This window comes from Corvus hawaiiensis, chromosome 19, assembly GCF_020740725.1.
Source record: "Corvus hawaiiensis isolate bCorHaw1 chromosome 19, bCorHaw1.pri.cur, whole genome shotgun sequence".
Lineage (NCBI taxonomy): Eukaryota > Metazoa > Chordata > Aves > Passeriformes > Corvidae > Corvus > Corvus hawaiiensis.
The window spans coordinates 5928129-5951527 of NC_063231.1; the positions used below are offsets into that span (position 1 = coordinate 5928129).

At 39.3% G+C, this 23399-nt stretch overlaps 1 long non-coding RNA gene across 1 annotated transcript in view; it reads right to left on the minus strand.

The window, feature by feature from the left end:
• Positions 1-23399, minus strand: part of LOC125335613 — a 38276-nt gene that overhangs the window by 9189 nt on the left and 5688 nt on the right. Inside the window, exon 3 of the long non-coding RNA XR_007207500.1 lies at positions 14828-14905. This is a non-coding gene — a long non-coding RNA (uncharacterized LOC125335613). The remainder of the gene's footprint in view (positions 1-14827; positions 14906-23399) is intronic.

Genomic DNA, 23399 nt, shown 5'->3' on the forward strand with positions numbered 1-23399 from the left:
TAAATGTTTCCAATAAAAAGCTCAAGCCCAGGAGTGTTATTTATCAGGGAACATCTGTTTGGCTGCCCACTATCTGTGCTAGTATGGCCTGACACGCATACTTATGGGGAGGAACACAGCCTGGATTGGCAGCAGAGAGATGTGCTCTGAGAAACAGTGAATATATCCCCACAGGTAGTGCTAGAAATCCTGAATTTCTGTTGATTTTTCTAATGCCAGTTTTCTTTCACTAATTCATCCCTGTACTTCATCCCAGAAACTATCCCTAGCTTCATATGCCAGGTACCCTGTAAGATTTCAGTCTATTCTTGCTCTTAATTCTTCCTTTTATCTGTTTTTTTTTCCAGCTTCCCAGATACATACATAATTCCATTTACAGCACATACTTATTCTGGAGACCTATGGATCCTTCTGACAAGAATTTATTTAGATTATGCATTGGTATTAGATTGGTATTTGGCAGCCTATACCTTCAACTTACAATATTTTCAAGTTTCCAGAGGATGAAGGAGAAGACTTATATTGATGATTAAATTCAGCAGGCCATGTTGGAACTGGACTGATGGGAAAACAGGTGTAAAATAACAACACATTGCCTAAACTGAGGGAAGAATGTTCATCCTTAATTTTGAAGTAAGAGGGACCAATCTGTTCTCCATGTCAAATGAGAATTTTAAATAGAGGTTTATCACAGCAGAGTCAGCCTAGAGGGAATAGCCTATACTGGAATATGGATTGAAGTTCACATTCCCGCTGCTGGCACCATATGATGTCACTGACTCTTAGGACTTCAACATTACTACAGCCCTCAACTTCTCTTAGACCTTAGTCAATTGAACCCAAAACTTAATCACCTTTGATTATATGACCCAAAGTCTTACTTGGCTCTAATCTAAGTGTAACCATCCCATTCAATGGCTTTCTTTTTTCCAAATACCCATTTCAAAGGAACATCATTAAAAACCATCAGGGAACTGGAAGGGGAAAACATTTTACCAGAACCAGGTGAGTTGATCAAACATGCAATTCTTTAATTCAAAATTACTTCCACTTTTGCATGAACAAGCAGGTAAAAGAAGAATCTCCTGCTCTGTCAGAACTTGTCAGGGGGAAGTAGTTCAGAGTGATTTCCATTCATGGTAAAACACAACCAAAATTAACAGCTGTGGATTTTCTCAGGCCCAATAAGAGTGGACTTCACACTTTACTGGTAAGGAAATACTCTTCTGTCTTCACTGACAGCTATTTTAACAAACTTGCACTCCTGTGGCCATCTATTTATCTAAATTTTGTTGAAGTTAGCCCATTAGTGCCAAATTATCCTGCACTGGCACACATTTTGAGGGCATTACACAAAAACACAGTGAAAATTCAACTGCAACCGCATCTCTGACTCTGTCCTTGAATTCCAGGCACTCTGAAAGGGAAGACCATGACTGCCAGGTTTAATAAGAAGAGGATTGTGCCAGAACAGCGGGTGCTTCAGAATCAAATTTCCAAGGAAAAGGAAAAAGACGGAATACCGCAAGGATACGTCTTCCTGGCAGATGGTAAGGACAGCACCACTAGAACACAGCAGTGCCCAACTCATCCACCACTTCTGGGAAAAGGGCAAAGCCAGGTAGAAATGGAAAAAAACTTAAAATTGGCTCAGGCAAAGGCCTTTCCTTCCATGCACTGAAGACTGTTGACACATGAATGGCTGAGCTCAGTACTTAATATGTTGGTGACATTATTCCTTGCATCGCAACTACAAGTGATAAGTCGCATTTGACTCCTAGTTGACACTAAAATTTGGAGTGTTTTAATAGGTGCCTCAGCTCCCAAAGTGCTGCTTAAACTCAGTTATTTTCGATTTGAATATGTCTCATTCTCTTTCTTCCGCATGTTACAAACCCTTATAAATCACATAATAAACTAACTCCAAGTATTTTAATCTTGTCAGATATTAATTAGATGTTTTTAGTGTAATTATTTTTTACTTGTCATTTAAAATGCACAGGTACAGACCCATCTTCAACGATATTTTTATCACCTAATTAACATCATAATTTTTTTAAAGTCATGCAAATTAGCGACTGTCCCTTCTCAGATATAAGTGGATTATTGTTGCTATAAAGAAATTACACAACTGCTGTCTTGCTAAACAAGTTAAGCATGGACATGGATCCTTCTAGAGGGGATATGTTTTCCACTGGCTTCTTACATTTGCAGAATATTTATTTACAGGAAGGCCAAGATAGTAAAAATAATTGAAATCTAGTAATGTGTTACCACAATGTTAAATATTTTAATTGAAACACGAAGCAGAAAAAAATCTGCCACTATAATCAGGCTCAAGACTCCAAAACTGAGAAGGCTTTGGGGGAACATCTTAATTGCAAAACGCAGCAGCTATCCTGCAGTACGGAAAACGGAGCAAACTTCCAGTCTATGTACTGCAAAATACATGGGCACCAGTTTTGTTACAGCTTGGTGGCATCATCCTTGAGACCAGATTCACTTACTGCTTTGGCTGTGGCAATAGTTTCATTAATTGCAGCTGAAATTGGGATTAGCAGCATTTCTTTCCAAGGTTTAGTGCAACAGGCTCCTTACCTTGGTCCTGCAGTCCCATTATCCTCAGTCTTTTGGAATTATTTATGTCAGTTTAAAAATAATACTGTGTGAAACAAAACGATAGCACTGTTACATAAATGAGGGTACAAAGTACAAGGCAGTACAAATCTATTCCAAGCCATCAGAACTGCTCCATCTTCTACGGATGAGAATTTCTTTCATGTGTCTTGATGGCAGGATCAGGCTGTTAACTTCTGCCATCTGCGTGCAGCTTGTTCCTTATCACAGAATTTTGACTACAGACTGTAACCTCTGACTCAGCAGGTGATACCTGCTCAACTCTGCTGGCAAAGACACCGAATGCTTTTCTCTCTGTGTACAGGCAGTGGGGTCAAATTACATTAAAAACCCAAATCTTACCAGACTAATCACTTTCTGCTCTTAATCCACAGCAAGGCAATATTTATGTATTTTCATGTACAGTATGTAACAGTAATTTATTCTACTCCAGAGAGGAGATAAAATTATTTCCAATGCCACTTAGCACAGTTCCGGTGAGAGGGGTCCTTCTGCGTCTTTCTTCCACAAATCCTTAAGAGCCATATATCCAAGCTTCAGGTTAATGAAAAATTTCTTGTTTTGTTTCTTTTTGCAAAAATCCTTGTTAATCCATCATTCCTTTATGGTGCAGTTCCTAAACCTTTGGGGCTTTCTAAGCCTGTAATCTGATTTACCAGCCTACTGACACAGTATCACAACAGTCACTGTAACAGTTCGTATACTAACACCACTTTAAAAGCAGCAGAAAAAGTTCAAGTATAATTTCCAAAAAGTTTCAGGCAGAGCCATTACTTGCTTCAGGTGCAATTTCTATCCTAATGCTTTTCTGCATTTTGGCGCCAAAAAACACATCCCACCACATGGACATCTGCCAGTTTCTCTAATGCTGGATCTTAGAGGGTGCTAAGTAGAGCCTCAAGTGTTAACTGAATTGAAAATCATCTAATCTGGCTGCTAAAGGACTGGAAGTAACGAGAAAAATCCCATTCCATGACTCACCTGCACAGCCAAGACAAAAACTCCAGCTCTCAGCTCAGTTTTGCTAGCCTGACATACAGACAAGTCTCAAGTCATGATCAGCACCCAACAATCAGAAGCAGACATGGATCCCAAGAAAAAGTCCTGCCCGGTTCCCTGACCTGTCACCCCCAGTGGCCACCTCAGCCCCATTCTGCCATCCAGAGCCATGCCAAGCAGGGTCAGCTGAGCATCCGTCATCTCCACACCTCAGAAAGCTCAGGATTCATCAGGCTCACTCAAAACCTTCTGTTTGTCACAGCTTCTGTGACTGAACCAGCAAAATTGATGGGGTTTTTTTTTAAATCAGAGTTCATTTCCAAAATTAACTTCCATGGTATCATGGCACTTGTAGCTGGAGAGTATTTAGTGTCTGTCTCAAAGTCTTCCGTCACTTCCTGAATAGATTTTATAATTCACATTAAACTATAACCAATGAATGTATTTTTTTTAAATTGCCACTTCAAAGGCAAGTAATACTCCAGCAACTTAAATGAAGTGGAACCAATGGGATCATTCACAGATGCAAAGGAAGTAGAGTTTGGCCCACAGTTAAAATTAGGCAAGGGCAATAAAACTCAGCTATAACTTGGCCATCCATTCAGGGAGCTCTGACAATGCATATGATGATTTAGATGCCAGGAGCTAGGAGAGACCTCCTGGATGCAGGTGTAGAAGGTTTCTCCTGGATGAGGTTGAGGCTATATTCAACCTTTTTTCCTCTCTCTCTCACCAGGTCACATCAGTACCTCAGAAAGAACCACATGAGCAGTGAAATCTACAGTCTGTTTTAATCATGGTCTAGTACAGGAAATCTTCTCACTCTAGCTATTGTGCCATATTTGGAATAATCCCAGGTGAGAATTCAATTCCACCCCTGGAGGAGCAGCCATCACTTCAACAGGTTGCATTCCACTCTCCTTTACCCTTTCTCAAGTCAAGTGAGCTTCCTAATAATTTAAGTGATAATTAAAACTAGATAGATCAAGCAGGTAATTTCCCCAGCATATTTATCAGGGTGTTAATGATTCATTTGAAGACAACAGTGTGAAATGGCTTCACTTCACTTCCTGATTCCTGGGCTTGTACCCTCACCACCAGAATCAGACATTTCAATATCTCCCACATTATCCAGATGTCATCTCTTGCGCACTCAGACACCAGAAGGTATTTCTAAAATCCCTGTATATTTTTGTAAATCTTTTTCTTCCACAACGTCCTGCTGTTTCCTTCCGGAAGTGTATGGAGTTTTCAGAGTGTTTGTGGTTCAGCACATCTTCAGCCTGATCCTTGTTGAAAACAACTCAACATGAGAAGACATTTGTTTCTCCTGACTTTTTCTTCTACCCCCCACATTGAAAAATCTAAGGTGAAGGTGGGGGGAACTAAAAGAAAATCCTTCTGGCCTTCAATCCCTCTGAATTTTTGTGAAGCTCACAGCAAGAGCAGTGGCCCACCTGAGAAAAAAATAGATCAAATTCATCCATTTCCTTGATGAATAGCCAATAACTGGGAAGTCAAAGTAAGAGACTGTGCCAGCACTAAATCAGAACTGAAGGACACTACAGGACTCAGGTCACACCATAAATCAAGAAAAATCATTTTTTGCTCCACATAGATTTGTATTTACATAAGAACCCTGTTTTACAAAGGAGCTGACCTTGTCTTCTATCAAGACAGAATGTCTGCCCTAGATCCAGGAGTTCAAAGCAGAGATTGATCTTCTGGAGTTTTGGGTATCATGTCGATCTGGCTGGAACAAGGGTAAAAAGTTATTTCTTCTATTCCTTCTTAAACCAAATATTCTTAAGTCATAAAAAGAATTCTAACAATGAATAACTCGTCAATTTTTAGTCTTATAATTGAACTGGTAAAGAAAGTAAAGCAAGCTCTGCTTAGGACTTAATCAATAGGGTGAGCACAGCATAGGAAGGCAGTGGAGCTTTTCTCTACTTCGGGTTAGAGGACCTGTTATTTGGAGTTCTCTTTCAGATAAAGCCTTCTTACTCAGGAAGATCAAATCCAAATCCTGTTTTACTGCTGATCTCTCAAGCACCAGATGAGCTAAACTTTCCAAAATTTTCATTATATACAAATATCTTATTCAAGGCACGTTGACCAAGTCTTCAAAACTCCTAGAACAACCACTACAAAAATGAAGTAGGTTTACAAATTTACAATACAGGACCTCACATGTGATACAGATACAGTATGTTGTAGAAGGACTTCAAAGTATTGACCGTCCTTCCATTTGTCAGATTAAAAGCATTCCTACTAAGAGGATTTGCTAGATAAATTAATTCTGTGTGATCACCTCTAGGCTGCTGGGCTTAAGGAAAGTTTTTTTTAATGTTTTGTCATTTTCATAAGAATTATTTAATCAGTAGATATCTCCAGCTATATTGGGACCCAATCAGACTTCCTAAAAATCCACCTGCCTTTTCATTTTCTATAATGTTAGTCTAAAAAACTCAAAATCCACCAGCATATAGAGCCAATCTGCAGGTGTTTTGTGGTAAATAATTCTGCGCCACAACACCAGCCCCTTTTCCTCAAGGAAATAGCCAAGTTTTCCGAATTCAGGAAAGCACTGCTCTAACTCTCTTTTCCCTGCTGTCATTTAGAAACTTCAAAAGGGCTGAATGACAAATGTTACAAGTCTTTGGCACACCAGACCTTGACAGCAGTTTCCTAATAATTTTCTCTTTAACCTCACCTTCTGGCAAAAGGACATTTAGTCCACTACTCTGATCCTGCTGCACCAAATGCCAAGCTTGCCTGGCATTTTTTGTCTCTTCTACACATCTACATACATCAACTTAAAGAATCAGCTCAAGGTATTTTTAGAAATACTTTCCACTCTCCCTCAAAATTCCTTGAAATCCCATAATTTCTGCTCAATCAAACAAGCACCTAACCAGACAGCCTGAGATCTTCTTGAAGGGGTATCACTGTGCAACACTTCAGGTGCATTTGGGATATTTTCATGCCAAGAATCTCCTGACCTATATGTTTCCCCTAAAACTCAGAGTCCCAGTCTAATCCCCCAATTGACAGAAATCTCCAAATATGACTAAGAAAAGGACACTTGCACTTGGAGGACTGAGGAGAAAAAAAAACAGAGAATGCTCCTTCTGAAATTTTTCCTCTGCAGAAATGGACATCAGTCAACAAAGTACAGGAAACAGACCTCTCCTGCTCCTGGTGTCCATCCCAGTCGAAAACGATGTAGAGCTCCCCCCTTAAATCTATGGCACACACAGTAACAGTAGATGGAATTTCTAGGAAGCCAGAACTGCTTCAGAAACAGTGTTTGCATTTCTGAAGTCACAGGGACATTCTAACCCTCGTGAAAGTCTAGGATCTGCACTTTAAGTACCTCATAGATGTGACAATTGCTTTGTGTTCAGTGCAAAGTCCTAAACATAACATAAACAGAATTGAATAGTCCTTGACAGCAGTGCTATGCAAACCACAGTTCTGAAGGCAAAATAATACCAAGAAATTCTTCTATAAGGGCCAGGGAAATCATAACCCAGACAGTTTTAAGTAAACCAGTCACCAAAACTGAAGTATTGAAATTAGAATCTTGGCCAATAAATGGAATTCAGACACGTAACTGAAAAGGCACAAGAGAAAAGAGGAAAAAAGGTGAGCTTGGATTAGATGACAATAAGAAGGACAGTATTCAAAAAGAAACTTTTAATCTAAATAGGGAAACACAATCTGTGTTTATGGCACATCTACACATCCTCCAGAATGCTGTGCTAATGCTTATTTTAAAAGTCTGCAGTACATAAAGACACTGTTGTCTGATTAGAAGATAGAGAAAACAGCCATAATATTCCGGCTTCTATTACCGTTATTTTAGGAGGAAACCTTCAACAGGTAAATTGAAAAAAATCCACTTAGAGAACCACAAAGGACACAAACATCCAGTGACCAATAAATAACACTGTTGCTGTAGGTTGATGAGCAGTGTTGGTTATCAAACACTGAAGGGAATACCTTGAATAACAACAGAGGTGATCTAATACTCAGATTCATTGAGGGGGCAAGCAAGCGAGTAAAGGACACCTCATGGCACATGTGCTGGCTCTGGTGAGGTCCAGAATTCCAAATTCAAAGAGTTATTCTAAATTAATTTCTCAGATTCACAGTAGAGATAAAATTGCCCTCTTTTCCTGCCTATTGCACACATCTCTGATGGATTCACTCCAGCCACCTCCACTGCCCACTCTGCTGGAAGTTCAAACAATATATTCTTCTGCTTTTCCCCACATTATTTCTCATGCTAATGATGAGGTCCCAAAAGTTATGACAATATGCCATTGTGTAATTTCTTTCCTTCATTGTGATGCTTGTAAGAAGTTCTAGAAGAGCTTGATGAGAAGGCACAAAAACAACACAGCTTTATCACTTCACTACTCAGAGCTCCTCCTGAGCATTCTCTGACCGAACCCTCCAGAATGAAAGCGGGCAACAGGAAATGTATTACACAAGTCAGAGCTCAGCATTTTCAGCCCGTAAGTCTTTTCAGTTTCATTTCTGTCAACAGACCAACACTGGTTCAAGCAAAAGATTCAGTTTTAGGACATTGAGATTCTTTTAGTCACCTCAGTCAAAAATATTTTCTTTTTGGACCCTAATAGCAAAAGCTCTTATCTACATACTTGGCTGAAGAAAAACCAGAAAAAATCTGATAACTGCAAAGCGATTTCAAAAGAGTTCTAAAATCCAGTAAAAGCTCAGTGATTTCTCTCTATTAATCCTATGTGGATATGAGTCCAGGGGTACATTTGAAGTGGAGGTGTAAATGTTCTGCAGTTACAAATTCAATGTACACCTCTGCCTCAGGGACAAAAAAGAACAGTGCCTACCAGCAACACCTGGCACTGGGTGCTTTGGAATAGATCTACAACAATATAATCACAACATGAGGACATGTTTTTCTGAGTCTCTTTGTTGGTAGTGAATAATTTTTCTTAGACGATGCAAATAATTTCCAGAGAGCTTTGCTCAAAGCCTATTGTCTTTAGCAGCCAGCTTGCTCCTGATCAGATAAGCAATTTCATGTGGGATTTAATGTGACAATGTAGTTCCTTTGCTCAGTAAAATAAACAAAATTTGTGTATGGAAAACTTACACTGTACATACGAAGAGATTAAGTACAAGGAAGATCTGGTTCAGTGACCATCTTTTGCACAAAGCCATCAGATTGGACTGCTTCAGATCTGGAATAGAGACTTGCAAGAAAATACTTTTTATAGAATCAGATTTCCTAGATGCACTCAACACCACCGGAAATATAAAATACAACCTGCCAAATAGTTCCATTCCACCCAAAGCATTCTTTGCAGTGAACAATCTGAAAATATGTCATTCACTCTGCCTGTTCTTATGTTCTTCTTTCTATTCCAGCATTTTATCTTTTGAGTTCTCTGGAGCAGAATATTTTTCACATATCTCTATTTGGCACATGCCGACCTCAAGAGGCCACCTGTCCTGTTTGGTGTATGGCATCCTCAAAATTATCCAGGAAAAATGTGGCGTGTGAGCCACCACATATGTAACATATGGCATTCCCTAAGTCATTCTGTGCAGAAATAAGGAGAAATACTGTGTTTGGTAAGGTTATCTTTCTGTGAAGTGTTGTTTTGGGAGGAAAAATATAACCAACATTGCTTGTCGGAGAAGTGCTAAAGTAATCTAAATTCCATATAATGACTTAAGGGAATGGGGTTTTTGCGTGCATTTATTTTGACGTTTTTAAACTTGGTTGTATCTGGGGTTTTGTTTCACATTTTGACTTTGTTTTTAGGGTCATTGGTAGCAAAAACCCTCCTGAAAACTGCAGTAAAGCTGAGAAGTTTTTTAGGCACCCTTAAACCAAAGGAACCATACTTCTTTAGTAATAAAGATATGAAACTTGCTTTGGGTTGAAGAATATTATTTTCTTCCCAGCACCTCCCTCCTGTCAAAACAGCCTTGTTTCCACTTAGCACAAAGATATTTACAGTGCACAAAAGGATTTTTGTTGTTTTGCTCTTGTCACCCAAATTGTAAAGCAGTATCTGAGCTCCAGGGAGGGAAGGCGTACCACATCAGACCTGGGAGGTTCACATCACTGGAGAGGCACACATGGAAAAATTAACAGTGTAAAACAAGAGTCCGTTTAGCAACAGCAACATGCAGGGGTGAAAAACACACACTCCTGAGGAATCAAATTGTTAAGTTTCTCAGGTTCATGGCAGCTTTTTGAGTAAAACCTGGTATATTTTGGCTGGTCAAAACCCAGTTGTGCTCCTCACAAGAGAAGCTTCTCTCTCCCTATCCTCTTGTCCTACCTTAAATCCTCTGCATGTGGAGGAGCAGAAAGCCATGGCTAAGGCTCATCACAGCATCGGTGAAACACTAAAAAAGCACAGAGCTATCACAGCTGCAGAGGAATCAATACAAATTTATTTTATTCAGAAAAAACCTCCAAATTTGTAGTCTGGGAAAACAGTTTGTTGCATGCCCATCATTTTTTCCATTCTATCAGCTAACGTTCACTAATTTTACACCACTGTTTATTTCTGGACAAACACGCGGTGTTAATTAGCAATCTAGTTTCCAAAGAAACCTGGGTGAAATTGAAATAAAAATTGCCTTCAAATTTAAGCTCGGAGTGTGCAGCTGATCTGCTGCTTCCTGTCATCTCAAAAACTGATTCATGGCAGCAGAAGTTTGATGCAACTTGGCCTCTCACAATAGTCAGAAGATTTTGTAATATGGCTCAGCTGTAAATTGGTGTGCTAAGATGGAGTTTCTCACTGAACAGAGCTATCTCTTGTAGCTTCATAAAGAGAAATTAGCATTATCACACAGGAGCCTCTTTCCCAAGTAAAACACGAGCCCAAAGTGCTAACTAGAGACCTTCATGGAAGTGGCAGAAGCACAAGAAAGAATCTCAGAGATCTGATAAAGCACATTTAAGCTATCTGACTGAATTTTCCCCAGCAAAGGGACTCCGTCTTAAGCAGATGGCAGAATATTAAAGAAATGCTGTAATGCTTCTTTAGAAGGATCTCATTTATAGTAGCAGGATGATAGGAAAAAGCTATCTGTAAACTGACAAGTACTATTAAAAAGGAATTATTAAAAATAAAATTTAAAAAAACAACTAACCAAAAAACTAGAGGGAGATGCACTGGGAATGCTAGTAAACTTAAACATGGACAAAAAACCATTTGTTGAAGAAGAGGGGTGGTTAAGTGTGATAACACATTACTGGTTTAAAATTGCTTTTGAAAGTCTGTTTTAATCCGGACTGGCAGCAACTATTGCTTTTAAGAGACACAGTCCCTTTATCAAAAAGCCAGCTGTATTTTACTTTTTCTTATTAGAGATCCACATGCAGACTGGCATTTTCCTCTCTGAAATCTTTTAACTGTTGTGGGTGGTCTCAGGTGTGCAGGCTTAGTATAAATGGATAATTCTAAAAGGTGTTTTCAGGCATAGCCTCGAGCTATTGGAATAAAACTACCCAGCCTTACGAGCAGCCACTGGCACAAGGGTAAGGTGTGCAAGAGAGCCATCTCAAACTCCTTCTTAGTCCCCCAGGTCCTACTTTTACTTTAATTCCCCTTTTTTTGAGAAAATTTATCTGCACTTTTCTTCTGTTTCGTGCATCACCTGCTAGCGAGCAGCTGAAAGAGCGGAAAGAAAAAACTCTAGGGCCTCCATTTCCTCTCACAAACCTTCACACAAGGTTTTCGTGGCCCACAGAGAGGAGCTCCCCCTTGCTCAGCTGTTTTTATTTCACTCCAGTAGGGACTTAAGTAAAACACAAAGGCCATCTCCCATGGCTGCTAGGAACAGGCAGGGGACCCAGGGCCATAATACCTGTTGTTTACAAATAGGCAGCTCAGGCCTCCCAGCAGCTCTGGGACACCACTTAAGAAAAATACTGCAAAAAAATGCCTCTCCATCTTCCCCCACAAGACACCCTCTAGTTCACTTTTTCGTTACCTGACTCTACCTAAGGGATGGGAAATATTTTCCTCACCTAGAAAGCAGCCATACACAATGCTGTGGGCTCTGCTTTTGCCAAAGTGTGCTTTCCACATTAATGTAACAATATAAAGCCCAAAATTTTAGTTGGAATAAAAAGACTCCTTCGGATTAGTCATTGGCAAAACCAACAGACATTGGTGCCTACAGAGAGCTGACCTCTATCCACAGAAGGAATTTTCAAAACCCTACTGCCCATAATCATAAGCTTCTAAAACTACTTCACCCCCATCTTTCTGATTGTGGTGCAATTCCCAGGCTCCCCTTGGCCTCTAACCGGTATGTTTTCCCCTTTAGCCCCTGTCATCACTCAGAGCTCCTGCTCTGTTGCACTCCAGAGCTCCCTTAGGCAGCCCCAGCTCTTCTATCCTCTGTAATCGAAGAGTTAACCAGAAATACCGCTTTTGTTTCGAGGTTCCCTGCCTCTGGTCAGATTTCCCACCCCACCACAGCAAGATCCCCATGCTGTAATGAACTATCACCTGCCTCTTGAGCATCCGCCCTGCTCCATGGCAAAGGTGGTTCAGAGACCACGGAGCACTGACCTCTGACCCTCTGGGCACTGGGCTCAATCACCCCGATGGACTTGGTTACATGGAAGCCAAGGAGAAGATGGATAAATCCTGCTGCTGTGCAACGAGTTTTCTGTTCAGGAAACTCATCACAAATAAATTTTGTCACACACTGACATGACAGAGGAGTCATCATCTTATCTTATCAGCACAATAGAGCACATAAAGAACCAGTGGCATCTGCAGGACCATTTCACCTTATTTCCTTTAAAACATACTGACCTCTCTGGTTCCTTCATCTCTGGATCATCAGCGACCAATTTTTTTCACACAGGGTCGTGTGAAAAAGATTGTGTGTTCTGATTGCACATTAGATGAAAATCCACTTAGCATTGCATCCTCAGGCAGGCCAAGATTGTTTGACTTTTTTTGCAAGATGTTGTTGTCATGGTACCTTCCTCCTGCTGCTAGTATTTTGTCATCTTTTATGTAAACTTCTACCATAAATTTAAAAGTTTCACTACTGATCCTTTCCCCATGTGTTTCCGTGACAAACTTTTATTTATCATCTCCGAGCTGCAAGGTGAAGAAAGTGGAACAGGGAGTAAAGAGAGAATATGGAGGTAAATTATTTGAACTCCCTCTGTGAAAATAATCTCTTCATCCCTTCTTTGCCACTAACTTCCAAACTCTTGTTAGCCTCAAGGTTATCTACTCCATATGAACCTCACAATGTTAAAAATTCCTCCAGCAGCCTGTGGTCCAAACAGAGCCCATCTGGGGGAGCCCCAGGAGCAAATGCTCTTTCTACCCATAAAACCTTTTCCATTTGACTTCATTGTCTAGGAAAAATTACTTCAGTTCCTAGTGTTGGTGGTTTCATTCAGATATGAGTCTCAGAATCTGCTGGCAAACCTCAGGCATCTGCACTGCCATCTAATCATTATTCCTTCTCTTTTTCCAGTGTTAAGTTTGATGCTAGACTGTGAAATACTAATGCCTGGATTTCTCAGAAAGAGAATGAGAACCTAATAGTTAATCCTCTGGGAAATGTGACGGTCTTTGCAAAAGCAAGCAAACACAGCAGCCTGGAAATACAAGCATTGCTGAATGCTGCTATCTGAATAGATCCTGACATATGGCTGTCTGTTAAATGAGGGAACACGTTGTAGCACTTTGAGGAAATTTTGATTGACCTTCCTCTAAGCGCTTTATAAAGTTTTCTAAGGTTTCTTTGTTTTTTAGCAAATACATCAGGAATAAATACTGTTGATACCAAGCAAGATCTAGATTATTCAAAAAAGTTAGAAACACAATGCCATTTGTGATTGTGCTTTAGAATCCTTTATATGAACTAGCAGACTGTACAACAGATGCAAGAACACAACAGGATTTAACCAAGACAAACCCACACATAAGACATTGTCAGAGTCAAGTATTTTCTTCCCATTAAAACAATAAAGAAAGAAGAGAGCAATAATTCCTGGAAACCAGGTGTGTGTTTTAAGCAGAAACAACATGAAGTCTTGCTAATCTTTTTTTATTCAAGTAATTGTAATGGTGTAATTTTGTAATTTTGGAAAAGAAAAAGTCGTCTACTGAGAGTAACAGTATTTACATCACAGGGGCATCTGTGTCCAAATTTAGTTTGGACTCATAAAATCAAGCCTTGCTGCAGTAAGGACAACTTTCTAATGTTTGGTTATCTTCTCTTTCAGGAGAACACTGGTTTTGCCAGATAGCAGCTATAAGATAAACAGCAAACCAGTGTTAGTCCTAAATGCCCATTCTGGCTTTGAAAACATGGTTGGAGGCCACAACTGCTATGAAAGATAAAGATGTGGTCACTAAAAATTCTACTGGAGTCCCTGGGACAAACCAAATTATTAAGGATACTGGGATACACACACATTTTTACAAGCAATTATTGTCTTTCATTATTCCTCCAAGAACTGCTCCAGAGACCAAGTGAAACGGAGATAAAGCAGATTAACAGGTATGCCACCCCTAACAACACTAAAGAGATCTGCATAAACCAGGTTGAAGAACTTAAGGCAAATTCAGGTAAGGAATTACTTTTTGCATAACAGCACATCTGGAAATTTCCAGGCCCCTTGTCCCCTCTGACAATTTCCTCATTTCAGAGAAGGTTTTACAAACACCTTGTTCCAAGGCATAACACTTTTCCACTGAGGGAATGCACAGGGCTCTAAGGCTTTTCAGATTCTACCAAACTACTACAAGTTCTCTGCACGTGGAGGGGCCAGTAACAAGCTTTTTAGACGTTCTACTGGAACGGACCAAAATACTCAGGACAAAAAAACCCCAAATCTCAGATGTGGCATGAAATATTGACGGGTACAGCCACACATATGTGATTCCATAAGATGATGACAAACTCAATAACATTCAACAAACACAGAACAGTGACAATGGAGTTGTTATAATTTGTCAAATCATTTGATGTTGTCTATCTGCGCCTTTGTCTTTTACCCCAAAAGGAAATCCACAGCTTTTCCATAAGTTCATGAGGTATTTCACACTAAATTATTGTTGGTGGCATGAAACATGGGTGTGTGCTAGGTTAGTTTGATGGTGATGGGCTGTTTGGTGGGAATACTCACCTGAGGCTTCCATCTCATCCTCTGAACATCAGCCAGGTTTTCTGAGGCTTGATTTTCACCATCAGATGATGTTTCTCCCTAAAAATGAGAGTCTGCTTTCAAAAGGTGTGTGGTGTTTCAGAGGACATGCTCAGTTTCAGAAATGTTTGATATGTAACAACTAAATACAGGATCTACATTAATCTCCTGACTCTCAAAATTAACTGTCAAGAATACCCAAGAGAACAGCGTTAATGGGGAGTCTTAGCCCACAGCACCTACTATCTGCCATTCCTATTAAACACAGGAGAACAAAGAAGCTGTTATAAATGTTGATATTTAGGCAAAAGAGAACACTTTCTGTGCATATTCATGACACATTAACATTAGCCGAAATTTTGTTCTGCCCAATGAGTTCAGTGATAAATAGATACAAAGCACGGTTGAACGTGGCTATAGAAAATAAAGATGTTCCAGGAGCAAGTCAGAATATCAATTGATTTTACATGCTTGGTTTTTTGCTTTCAGTGTTCAGTTCTGCCTCGGGTTATGAATTTTCAGAAGCAAACATGAGCAATTCAGAGTAAATATAGAATTGCTATCTGGGCTGGTGCATCATTGCTCTTAGGGTCCTTTTTTTAAAGGTTGCTTAAATCAATAGAACTGTACACTTGAAAAAGTCTGTAATATATTCCAGTATTTTTCTTGGTCATTGAAAAGCTTTCCATAATATTTCATTCTCCTTTATTTTAAGATATATGTGGGAAATCTTTAATGATCTCAAGGACTATAGCTGGCTGTATGATACAAAAATTGATTCATGATCACTTTTTATGGATATAAGTGGTGAATTTACTGATTATATTATTTAATACTACCAGAACATACATGTAAACATTAGTCAATTCAGTTTTCACCTTGTAACATATATAATTTAGCTCAAAACCATAATAAATAATTTTATTATTTATACACATATTTTTAAAGCCATCCAGATGTGCAGCAGAATCATGTTCTACCAAAGAGCCTCATACACAATGCCACATGAGGAAAGTAACTTCTGCTCTACTATTCCTCAACTGTAGTTCAACCATGTGGCTCTTCATCAACTTCTGGTTCTTCTCCCCCTCCCAGCTAGGACATGTCATACCTTCTCTATACAGTCTTCATAGAAGAGACACATTAATTACTGTGAAACTCCTCTATTGAGTGTGCCCTGATGACAGCTGAGGCCAATGGATGCTGCTAAAATGTCTGTAAAAATTACCAAAAAAGTTTTAAAGCATGAAAAGTAATTTTCTCGTGGTCCATTGGTTCACAATATCAATCTATAACAGTATAATTAACGTCTCTGTTATAGTTTCTCTTAAAATAACTTCTGAATAATCACACCAGTGTTGAGCTTTCCTTCAGTCTGAAAAGTGCTTGCAGATGTGGTTTGGATGTTTTGCAGCTCAGAGAGCCAAGGTTCCCAGCACCTGGTTGCAGTTTGCAGTGGAAATGCTCCATATTTTTCCAGACAGTAAAGGGCAGGTAATTAAATCTCTCTGCATTGCAATTTGTGCCCCCTGATGAATTGTCCCTGGCCCTTGGTCTGTTTTGTTATTTGAATTAGTAATTTTGGCAGGGTGGGAACAGTCTCTTGATCTCTGTCCTTATGAATAATTGCCATAAAACCACCAATCTCAGTGCCAGTCCCTGGCACCATCACGGAATAAAACTCCACCTCAATTTACATTGATACAGTGTTGCTGTATCCCTCTTGTTATTTCCATTCCTCTCACTTTGGTCTGTCTTTGGCTCAAAAGTGATTTTGCTCAGTCTGAAATATCCTATCAAAGATAAATTGTCTTCTTGTGGTATTTACAGTATTCACCACAACCATCACCAGTACAGAGTGATCGAAAGGAGTACCAAGCCTTTGCTCAATACTAATACTCAACATTAATCTAATGATGCATTGATGATGGAAAAAAAAGGCATGCATATCTCACTATGCATCTTGCAAAAATGCAAGCTCAAGTATTAAATTCTTTGTAGTAATTACTATCAAATTTCATGTTATTTTCTCCCCTCGAGTCCTAGCGCTGTGGGATGTTGTTACAGGAGGCAACTGTTGAAAAGTGGATTGTTTTCTTATGTGTGCAGCCTGTCCCTGGAACAGCAGCAACATCTCAGCTGGGCTAGGGAAGGACTGCAGGTACTGCTTGATCTTGGATTCTATGTTCTCCTCTTTAATGGGGTTTAAAGTAGACATTGCAAATGCAACTGAATGGTATTTGAGATAGTACTGAAAAAAACAATTTAAAAGCAAAAAAACCCACCCTTAAATAGTTCAATATGTACAGTGTGACAATTCTTTCCATTGGCAGATTGCTTTGCCAAAATTTACAATCGACAGCAGTTCCTTTCTTAGCCAGCCTCCTGGAATGTTTCCTAATCTCTGCTGCCTGTTAGGCACCTGGCAATCCCTGCTCTCCTTCCCATTCTCCATCCACCCGCTTAAACCCACTTTGTGCACACTGAGAGCCTCTGTGGACAGGGTGAGGTCTTGGGGGGATCCCACTGGGCAGCTCCAAATGGAGCAAGTCCACCTCTAAAGCGTGGTCTGATTAGCAACAAATTAAGCAAATTTTCCCAGCTTGAGAATTAAAGCCACCATACCCAGAGGTCAGAAAAAGATTGTGCCCAGGTCATCGCTCATTCTGCTGACCAACGGTATTTTTTGGATCTCACTCTCCTCCCTGTCGGGGTTTTTGCCTTCCCTGCAGACTGTAAGCCCTTCCAGACAGGTATTTCCCTGTGGTCTGTGCTCAGACTGCCTGGGCAAATTACATTCAGGTTGAAGTCGGGCACTCCGAGGTGTTTTCATAAAGTATTAATGTGCATACTTCCCTTTGACCATAATTTTTTAATGATATTTAACAGGCTCTGGCTGGGGATGTTTGCCAATTTAAAGGCTGGCAGCAATGCTACTTAACATGTTGTTTACTTTAAGTGGTACATGCAGTTTTCTTTAAATGGTAAGCAGGTTTTGGCTTCTAAATCTTGTTTTAACATACAAATAACCAAAGAGGAGTTAAGAGGATTCATTGCCAGGCAATGCAGGGATTTTTTATCCTGTATAAGGTATATGGCAAAGGCTGTGTTCTCAGTGCTACAGAGCAGCCCACCAGCACAGCTTTTGCCATCGGTTACTGGATCTCCAACACTGAAAGCATTTCCAGTCATGTATTTATAAGGTTTGAGTTTTGTGCTATTCTCACTCAGCTTTGCACTGTGTATTGGTGTGAAATTGAAACAGAAAGGATGAGACAGAAAGAGAATCCCATGCACGGCAAAAGCAAGTGTGTCAAACTGTCTTTCAATCAAAAATATGACACCAATGAATTAGAAAACGAAGAAATGGATGGTGTTACTGAACAGTGGCTTTAAAGAATTAACTCAATGTATAAATCTGAGATATTGGTTGTCTGTCACCCATGTTATGCATTGTTCTTTCAGCCACTGATTCAAATGAACCTTGTAAATTGAAATATGCATGCAGAATGAGATGTTCATAAAAGCCTTTGAGAGTTTCACAGTTTGGGCTATAATTACTTGTTTAGCACAATTCCTGGATACAGTGACTGCCTCTCGAACAAGGACTGATTCTCTATAGTTCCTCCTGGTTTTATTACAAGGTCATTGGGAAAGGCCTTATTCTATGCAGTGTCAATGGAACCTGGACTAATAAATAACAATGGGATGATTGATTAAAAGCCAAGAGCCTAAGTACTCCAGATGATTCACTGTGCTGCAAATCTCATGATTTGTAGACAAAAGGCAAAAAGGCGTGCAGGAATAAAAAGGCAGCCCATGGCAAGGAGTTAAAAGAACCTGGAAGCCAATGACTTAATCACTAGTCTCATGTTTACTTCAAACAACTTCCTTCTTACTCTATAATTTTTTAATACCTCAGGCCAGAAACTTGTATCACATTTCTTCATCTCGCTTGGTTCTAAACCACAATAAAATGCCAATATATCAAGGCCAAGATAGGCTGACTACTGTCCTGGTAAAGAGTCAAGAGGATATTAATCTTTAGTAGTTGATCTGTGGTATTATCCAAAGCAGAGATGTGCTCATTTAGGAATGATTCCCTTCACCTAACTGGAGCTCCCATTATTCATCTAGTTTCTCTATGGAATTAATGGAGAGCACTGGCATAGGTGTTTTCCTAGGTGAGATGATTCATGCTCTGGAGGTGTGAATAATTCTTGTTTGACTAAAGAGGGAGCTTAAGCATTTTTAAAATTTATTTTTACATCATTAAAAAGTCGAGAAAATTAATTTTGCTATTAATGGTTGACTTCAATGCAGAGCTCTATTAGTCAAAAAGAGGTTACTAAAGAGGAACAAAGGAGTGAGGCTTCAGTCAGCTCAGTTTCAATGGCAGGACAATTCCATTATGCCTCATGACAGCAAAACACTGCTTTTGCCCTGAGTTAACATTGTGGTCCTGCCCTTTAAAAATGTTCAGAAGTCCCCTTCTTGGCTAAGATCATGAGGCAGGTTGATTGCCAAAAGCTGTCCTGCACCACAGAAAGATTTACTCATGCAATAAAAATGGAAATGTGAAGCTGCTTTATGACTTTTTAACACACAAAACTATTGGGAAGTGCTATAAGCTCTGACCTGCACTCACAATTATAGTTGCCATCACTCCTTGGGAATGAGACCTGAAGTCATAAATACGTCCACTTCCATTAGATATTGGAAATTACTTCAAAGTATTCACTTTCAGAAGGAAATAATGCACTAATTAAATAAAAGGCTAAAAACTAAAAACTGGTTCCAGAGATAAGTCTACTTTGAGCAGACATTTGTGCAACTCTCTAATACTCATGCAGAAAGAGTCAGTGGGTAGGGAAGTTCCTTCAGCCCCAATACATCAACTAATACTCTACTCAAGTGCTTCTGTCAAGTCTATTCCTAGTGAACCCAAGAAAAAGACCAATTGGCTGAAAAGATGGGAAAAGAGAAGAATAGTTCCTCAACGTTAAAATAATTTGTAAAAAATAAAATTAAAGAAATTAAAATCCAAACACCTCCATTTATTTAATTTCATTACATTAGACAGACTCCAGCCTCAATTACATTTATTTTCATGTGGAAAGAGAGAATCATTCATGTGCCTTGAACTTTACTTGCATTAAGGATAAAATTTCCAAGATTCCAAGGAGAGTGGAAAGTGCCATTCTTCAATTTCCAGGCTAATTTCAAAAAGCAGACTTTTGAAGGACATAAAATATGAGCTGTGTTACCCTTATAGCTTTTCAAAGAATCCTTTAAAGTGCTAAAAACCCCAATTTTTTCAAATGAAATATTCTATGGGACACTTTCCTTTTAAAACAGTTTTTTTAAAATACATATTAGAATGGTACCACCTCGGCAGTCTATTAAATTATTTGATGTGATTCAAAATACACGTAATGCTGTTTGCATTTAAATTCTACAGAAAATTCTGCAAAAAACATGGTTGCAAGACAGGAGGGGAAAAAGAACAGAATTTCTATATCCTTACTTCTGGCTAACCAGTCTCCAACTGGAACAGGCAGCATTTGCAAATGGATCTGGGCTCAGTTATTTTCTCCAAATTTTCTCAATGTTTCAATATTTCGTTTTCACTTGTGTAACAAAGAAAAAGAACTCATAAAAAAGATGATAAGCGAGAATTCTGGGCAAGTCTTTGAAGTAATACTGGTAATATACTCCCGGGAAACTGAATTCCCATTTGCATAATTACACTGGCCAGAACTATCTCCCTGTCCAGCTTGCAGGAGTTCAACTCCTCTGAAATGCTGTCTCTATACCCAGGAGACACTGGTAGATTACACAGCTGAATTGAGAAAAGAACTCAAACCACAGCTGCCTGATTCAATTTTACACCTTAATGGGAAGTATAATGCAAGTTACACACTATGCAGCAGCAATATTTTAATATTTTGGGTAAATAACACACAACTGCTGAGGACATATTGAATTGCAACACTGCAAAATTGGGGTCAATAGAGTTGAGGGTGTGGGGTTTTTTTCCAAATCAAGCAGGCAGTAGTCAGAGGATGTGGTGACTTAATTTCCCCCTGTGTAAATACAAATCCTCTACACAGTGTTTGCTCCTGTATTTTGAAACTCACAAAACATGCAAAACTTACTCGTGGAAGTGTTGCTCTGCTGGAAGGCTGATTTCCACAAAACTGCAGCAGTGAGAAGACTTCTGTCTTATTACAGAGAGAGAAATGTCGACCAAGTGGGTCACTGTTAACCTCTGCACCCCGAAATTTGTGTAAATGTGGTGCCATGGAATGACTGCCTGTCCAAACCTGCAGCCATAACTCAGCCACGGAGAGGATGTGAAGGCAAAGATGTCATGGGACAAGCTGTGTTCCCTTCCTGAGACAGCAATATATTCCTCTCTGCAGAGCGAAGAAAAGCCTTGGCCATATCAGCAGCAGCAGCTGGTGTCTAGCCAGCTAATTTTCAGTTTCCTTCAGTCAGTTATGCATAAACCTTTCCTAATTGTTAGTCAACACAGAAGAAAAAAGTTCCTCCTCCTCAAAATGTGGCTGGGGCTGGCTGAGCCCTTGGAGACACTGAAGGTTTTCTGAAAGACCCAGAACACACTGAACTTCCCCCAAGGTGCCAGTGCCTGCAGCAGCGATCTGGAGCTCTCAGTAATTATGTTAAGTGAGAAATGTCATAACTGTGGAGGGAACTTGAGACTTCAATACCAAAATTGGTTCCTGGGGAATGACAATGTGCTTTTAAGTGCAGGAAACAAGCATGGAGTTTAATGGTGATAAACTCTGATAAAACAAAACAAACACACACACCCCACACCAAAATATCAACCCCCCACCCTGTATTTGCAATAAAATCATAAAGTGGCAGAAATCTATCAAATGTGCTCTGCTTGACCATAATCAAAAGGTGACCTTTATGTTTCCTGAACATCTATTTAACAGTGAATGCAGTTATCAAAGACAATTTTCTCTAAATAATAAAGGATGAAGAAACACCTAAAGAAAAGTTGGACCATCTGTCTGCCTCCTTAGTCATTAACATTCACCTTCAGTATATGCTTGGCTTGTTTTATAACTACTTGACTGACAGGAGAATTAGTTCATTCCCATGGTTTGGGTTTTTTTTCCTTTAGACTTCATTTTTTTCTGTCATCTATGCATACATTTGTTAAACAGAGGGTGGGGGCGGAATATGTGAAGTCTGAACTAATTTGAGAAACTCGCGCAGCTCCTGCTTGCAGATGTCATGGTGTTTGCATTTTACATATTCATTGAAGTTATTTTCCTTTCTGGGGTAATGAAAATGCATTTTTAAGCTGCCTTTAAGTCCCAGGTACACCCTGAATTTGTAACCATGAGCAGGTTTTCCCTAGTGCTGGGGGACTGCTCCTCCAAATGTTTTTATACGTTGATGGACTTGTCAGATTTCTCTGTTTTTGTGTGTGAAGACAGTGGTCCACGTGTCTGAGCTGACAAGTCTCACAACTGGCTTTCATAAACCAAGAACGGCCTCCACAGGGCTGCAAGAACTCACCAGGCGCTGTCCAAGGTGATAACATAGAGCAAAATAAAGGGAGTCAAGGATTTTGACCAGAATTTGCAGGCTCTAATATGGAGAAAAATTACCATGTAGAAGGGATTCACTTTATAAATTTACAATAAAAATCCCCAAAACACAGCAACAAAAAAACCAAATTTCCACTCAACTTTTAAAATCAATTTTATGCCTCAGCCCCTTTAAAGCAACAAAGCAGAATTTTGTGGGACAATAAAGACTGAAAAAGAGGAATGGTGACTAGAAGTGTTTTCTGAAGACCTAGGTGCTTTTAATATATTTTGAAGATGTTCTGAACTAAAATATTTTCTTGACATTCTAGCAGCTTATCTTTCATGTGTTTTTCCAGTGCACGAAGTACAGGCAGAAAATATTTCAAAAAACAAATCTTAAACAGATTTTCAATTAAAAGCATAATGAGAATGGCAAATAATAACAGGGTAGTTTGAAGTCTACTGAATTCAACAGCCAAACTTTTAGAATTTACTCATCAATGGCACAGAAAAGGTGTTTTCCTACTTTCTTCCAATGAATTCTCCTTCCATTTGCTGTAAGTTTAGAAGTTTTTGACTCTTATATTAAGTGTTTTTTCTAAGCCAATTTTGTAAGATAAAGTCTCAAAGAATTCTCCTTTTCCTCTAGAAATGAGATTATTTATAGCTTACATTTAGGATTCCAGTAGAAATATGATTCAACATGGGGTTCTGCTGCCTGTCCACAACTTGACAACAGTAATAATTGTTTATATTGAAATCTACAATTTTTATAATTAAGTTCTTATATTAGCTTATTTATGCAAATTAAATAATGAGCTAATTAGCTAAAAATTCCCACAAAAAACCAGCTTATAGTTTGCAATATATTTTTTGCTTCAACTGCTCTAAAACACTGCTGTGGAAGAGCTGCACAAATGGACTGACACTGGCTCCCAAACTGCTGCCATTTTGTCAGGAAATGAGGGAAAAGTTCAGGC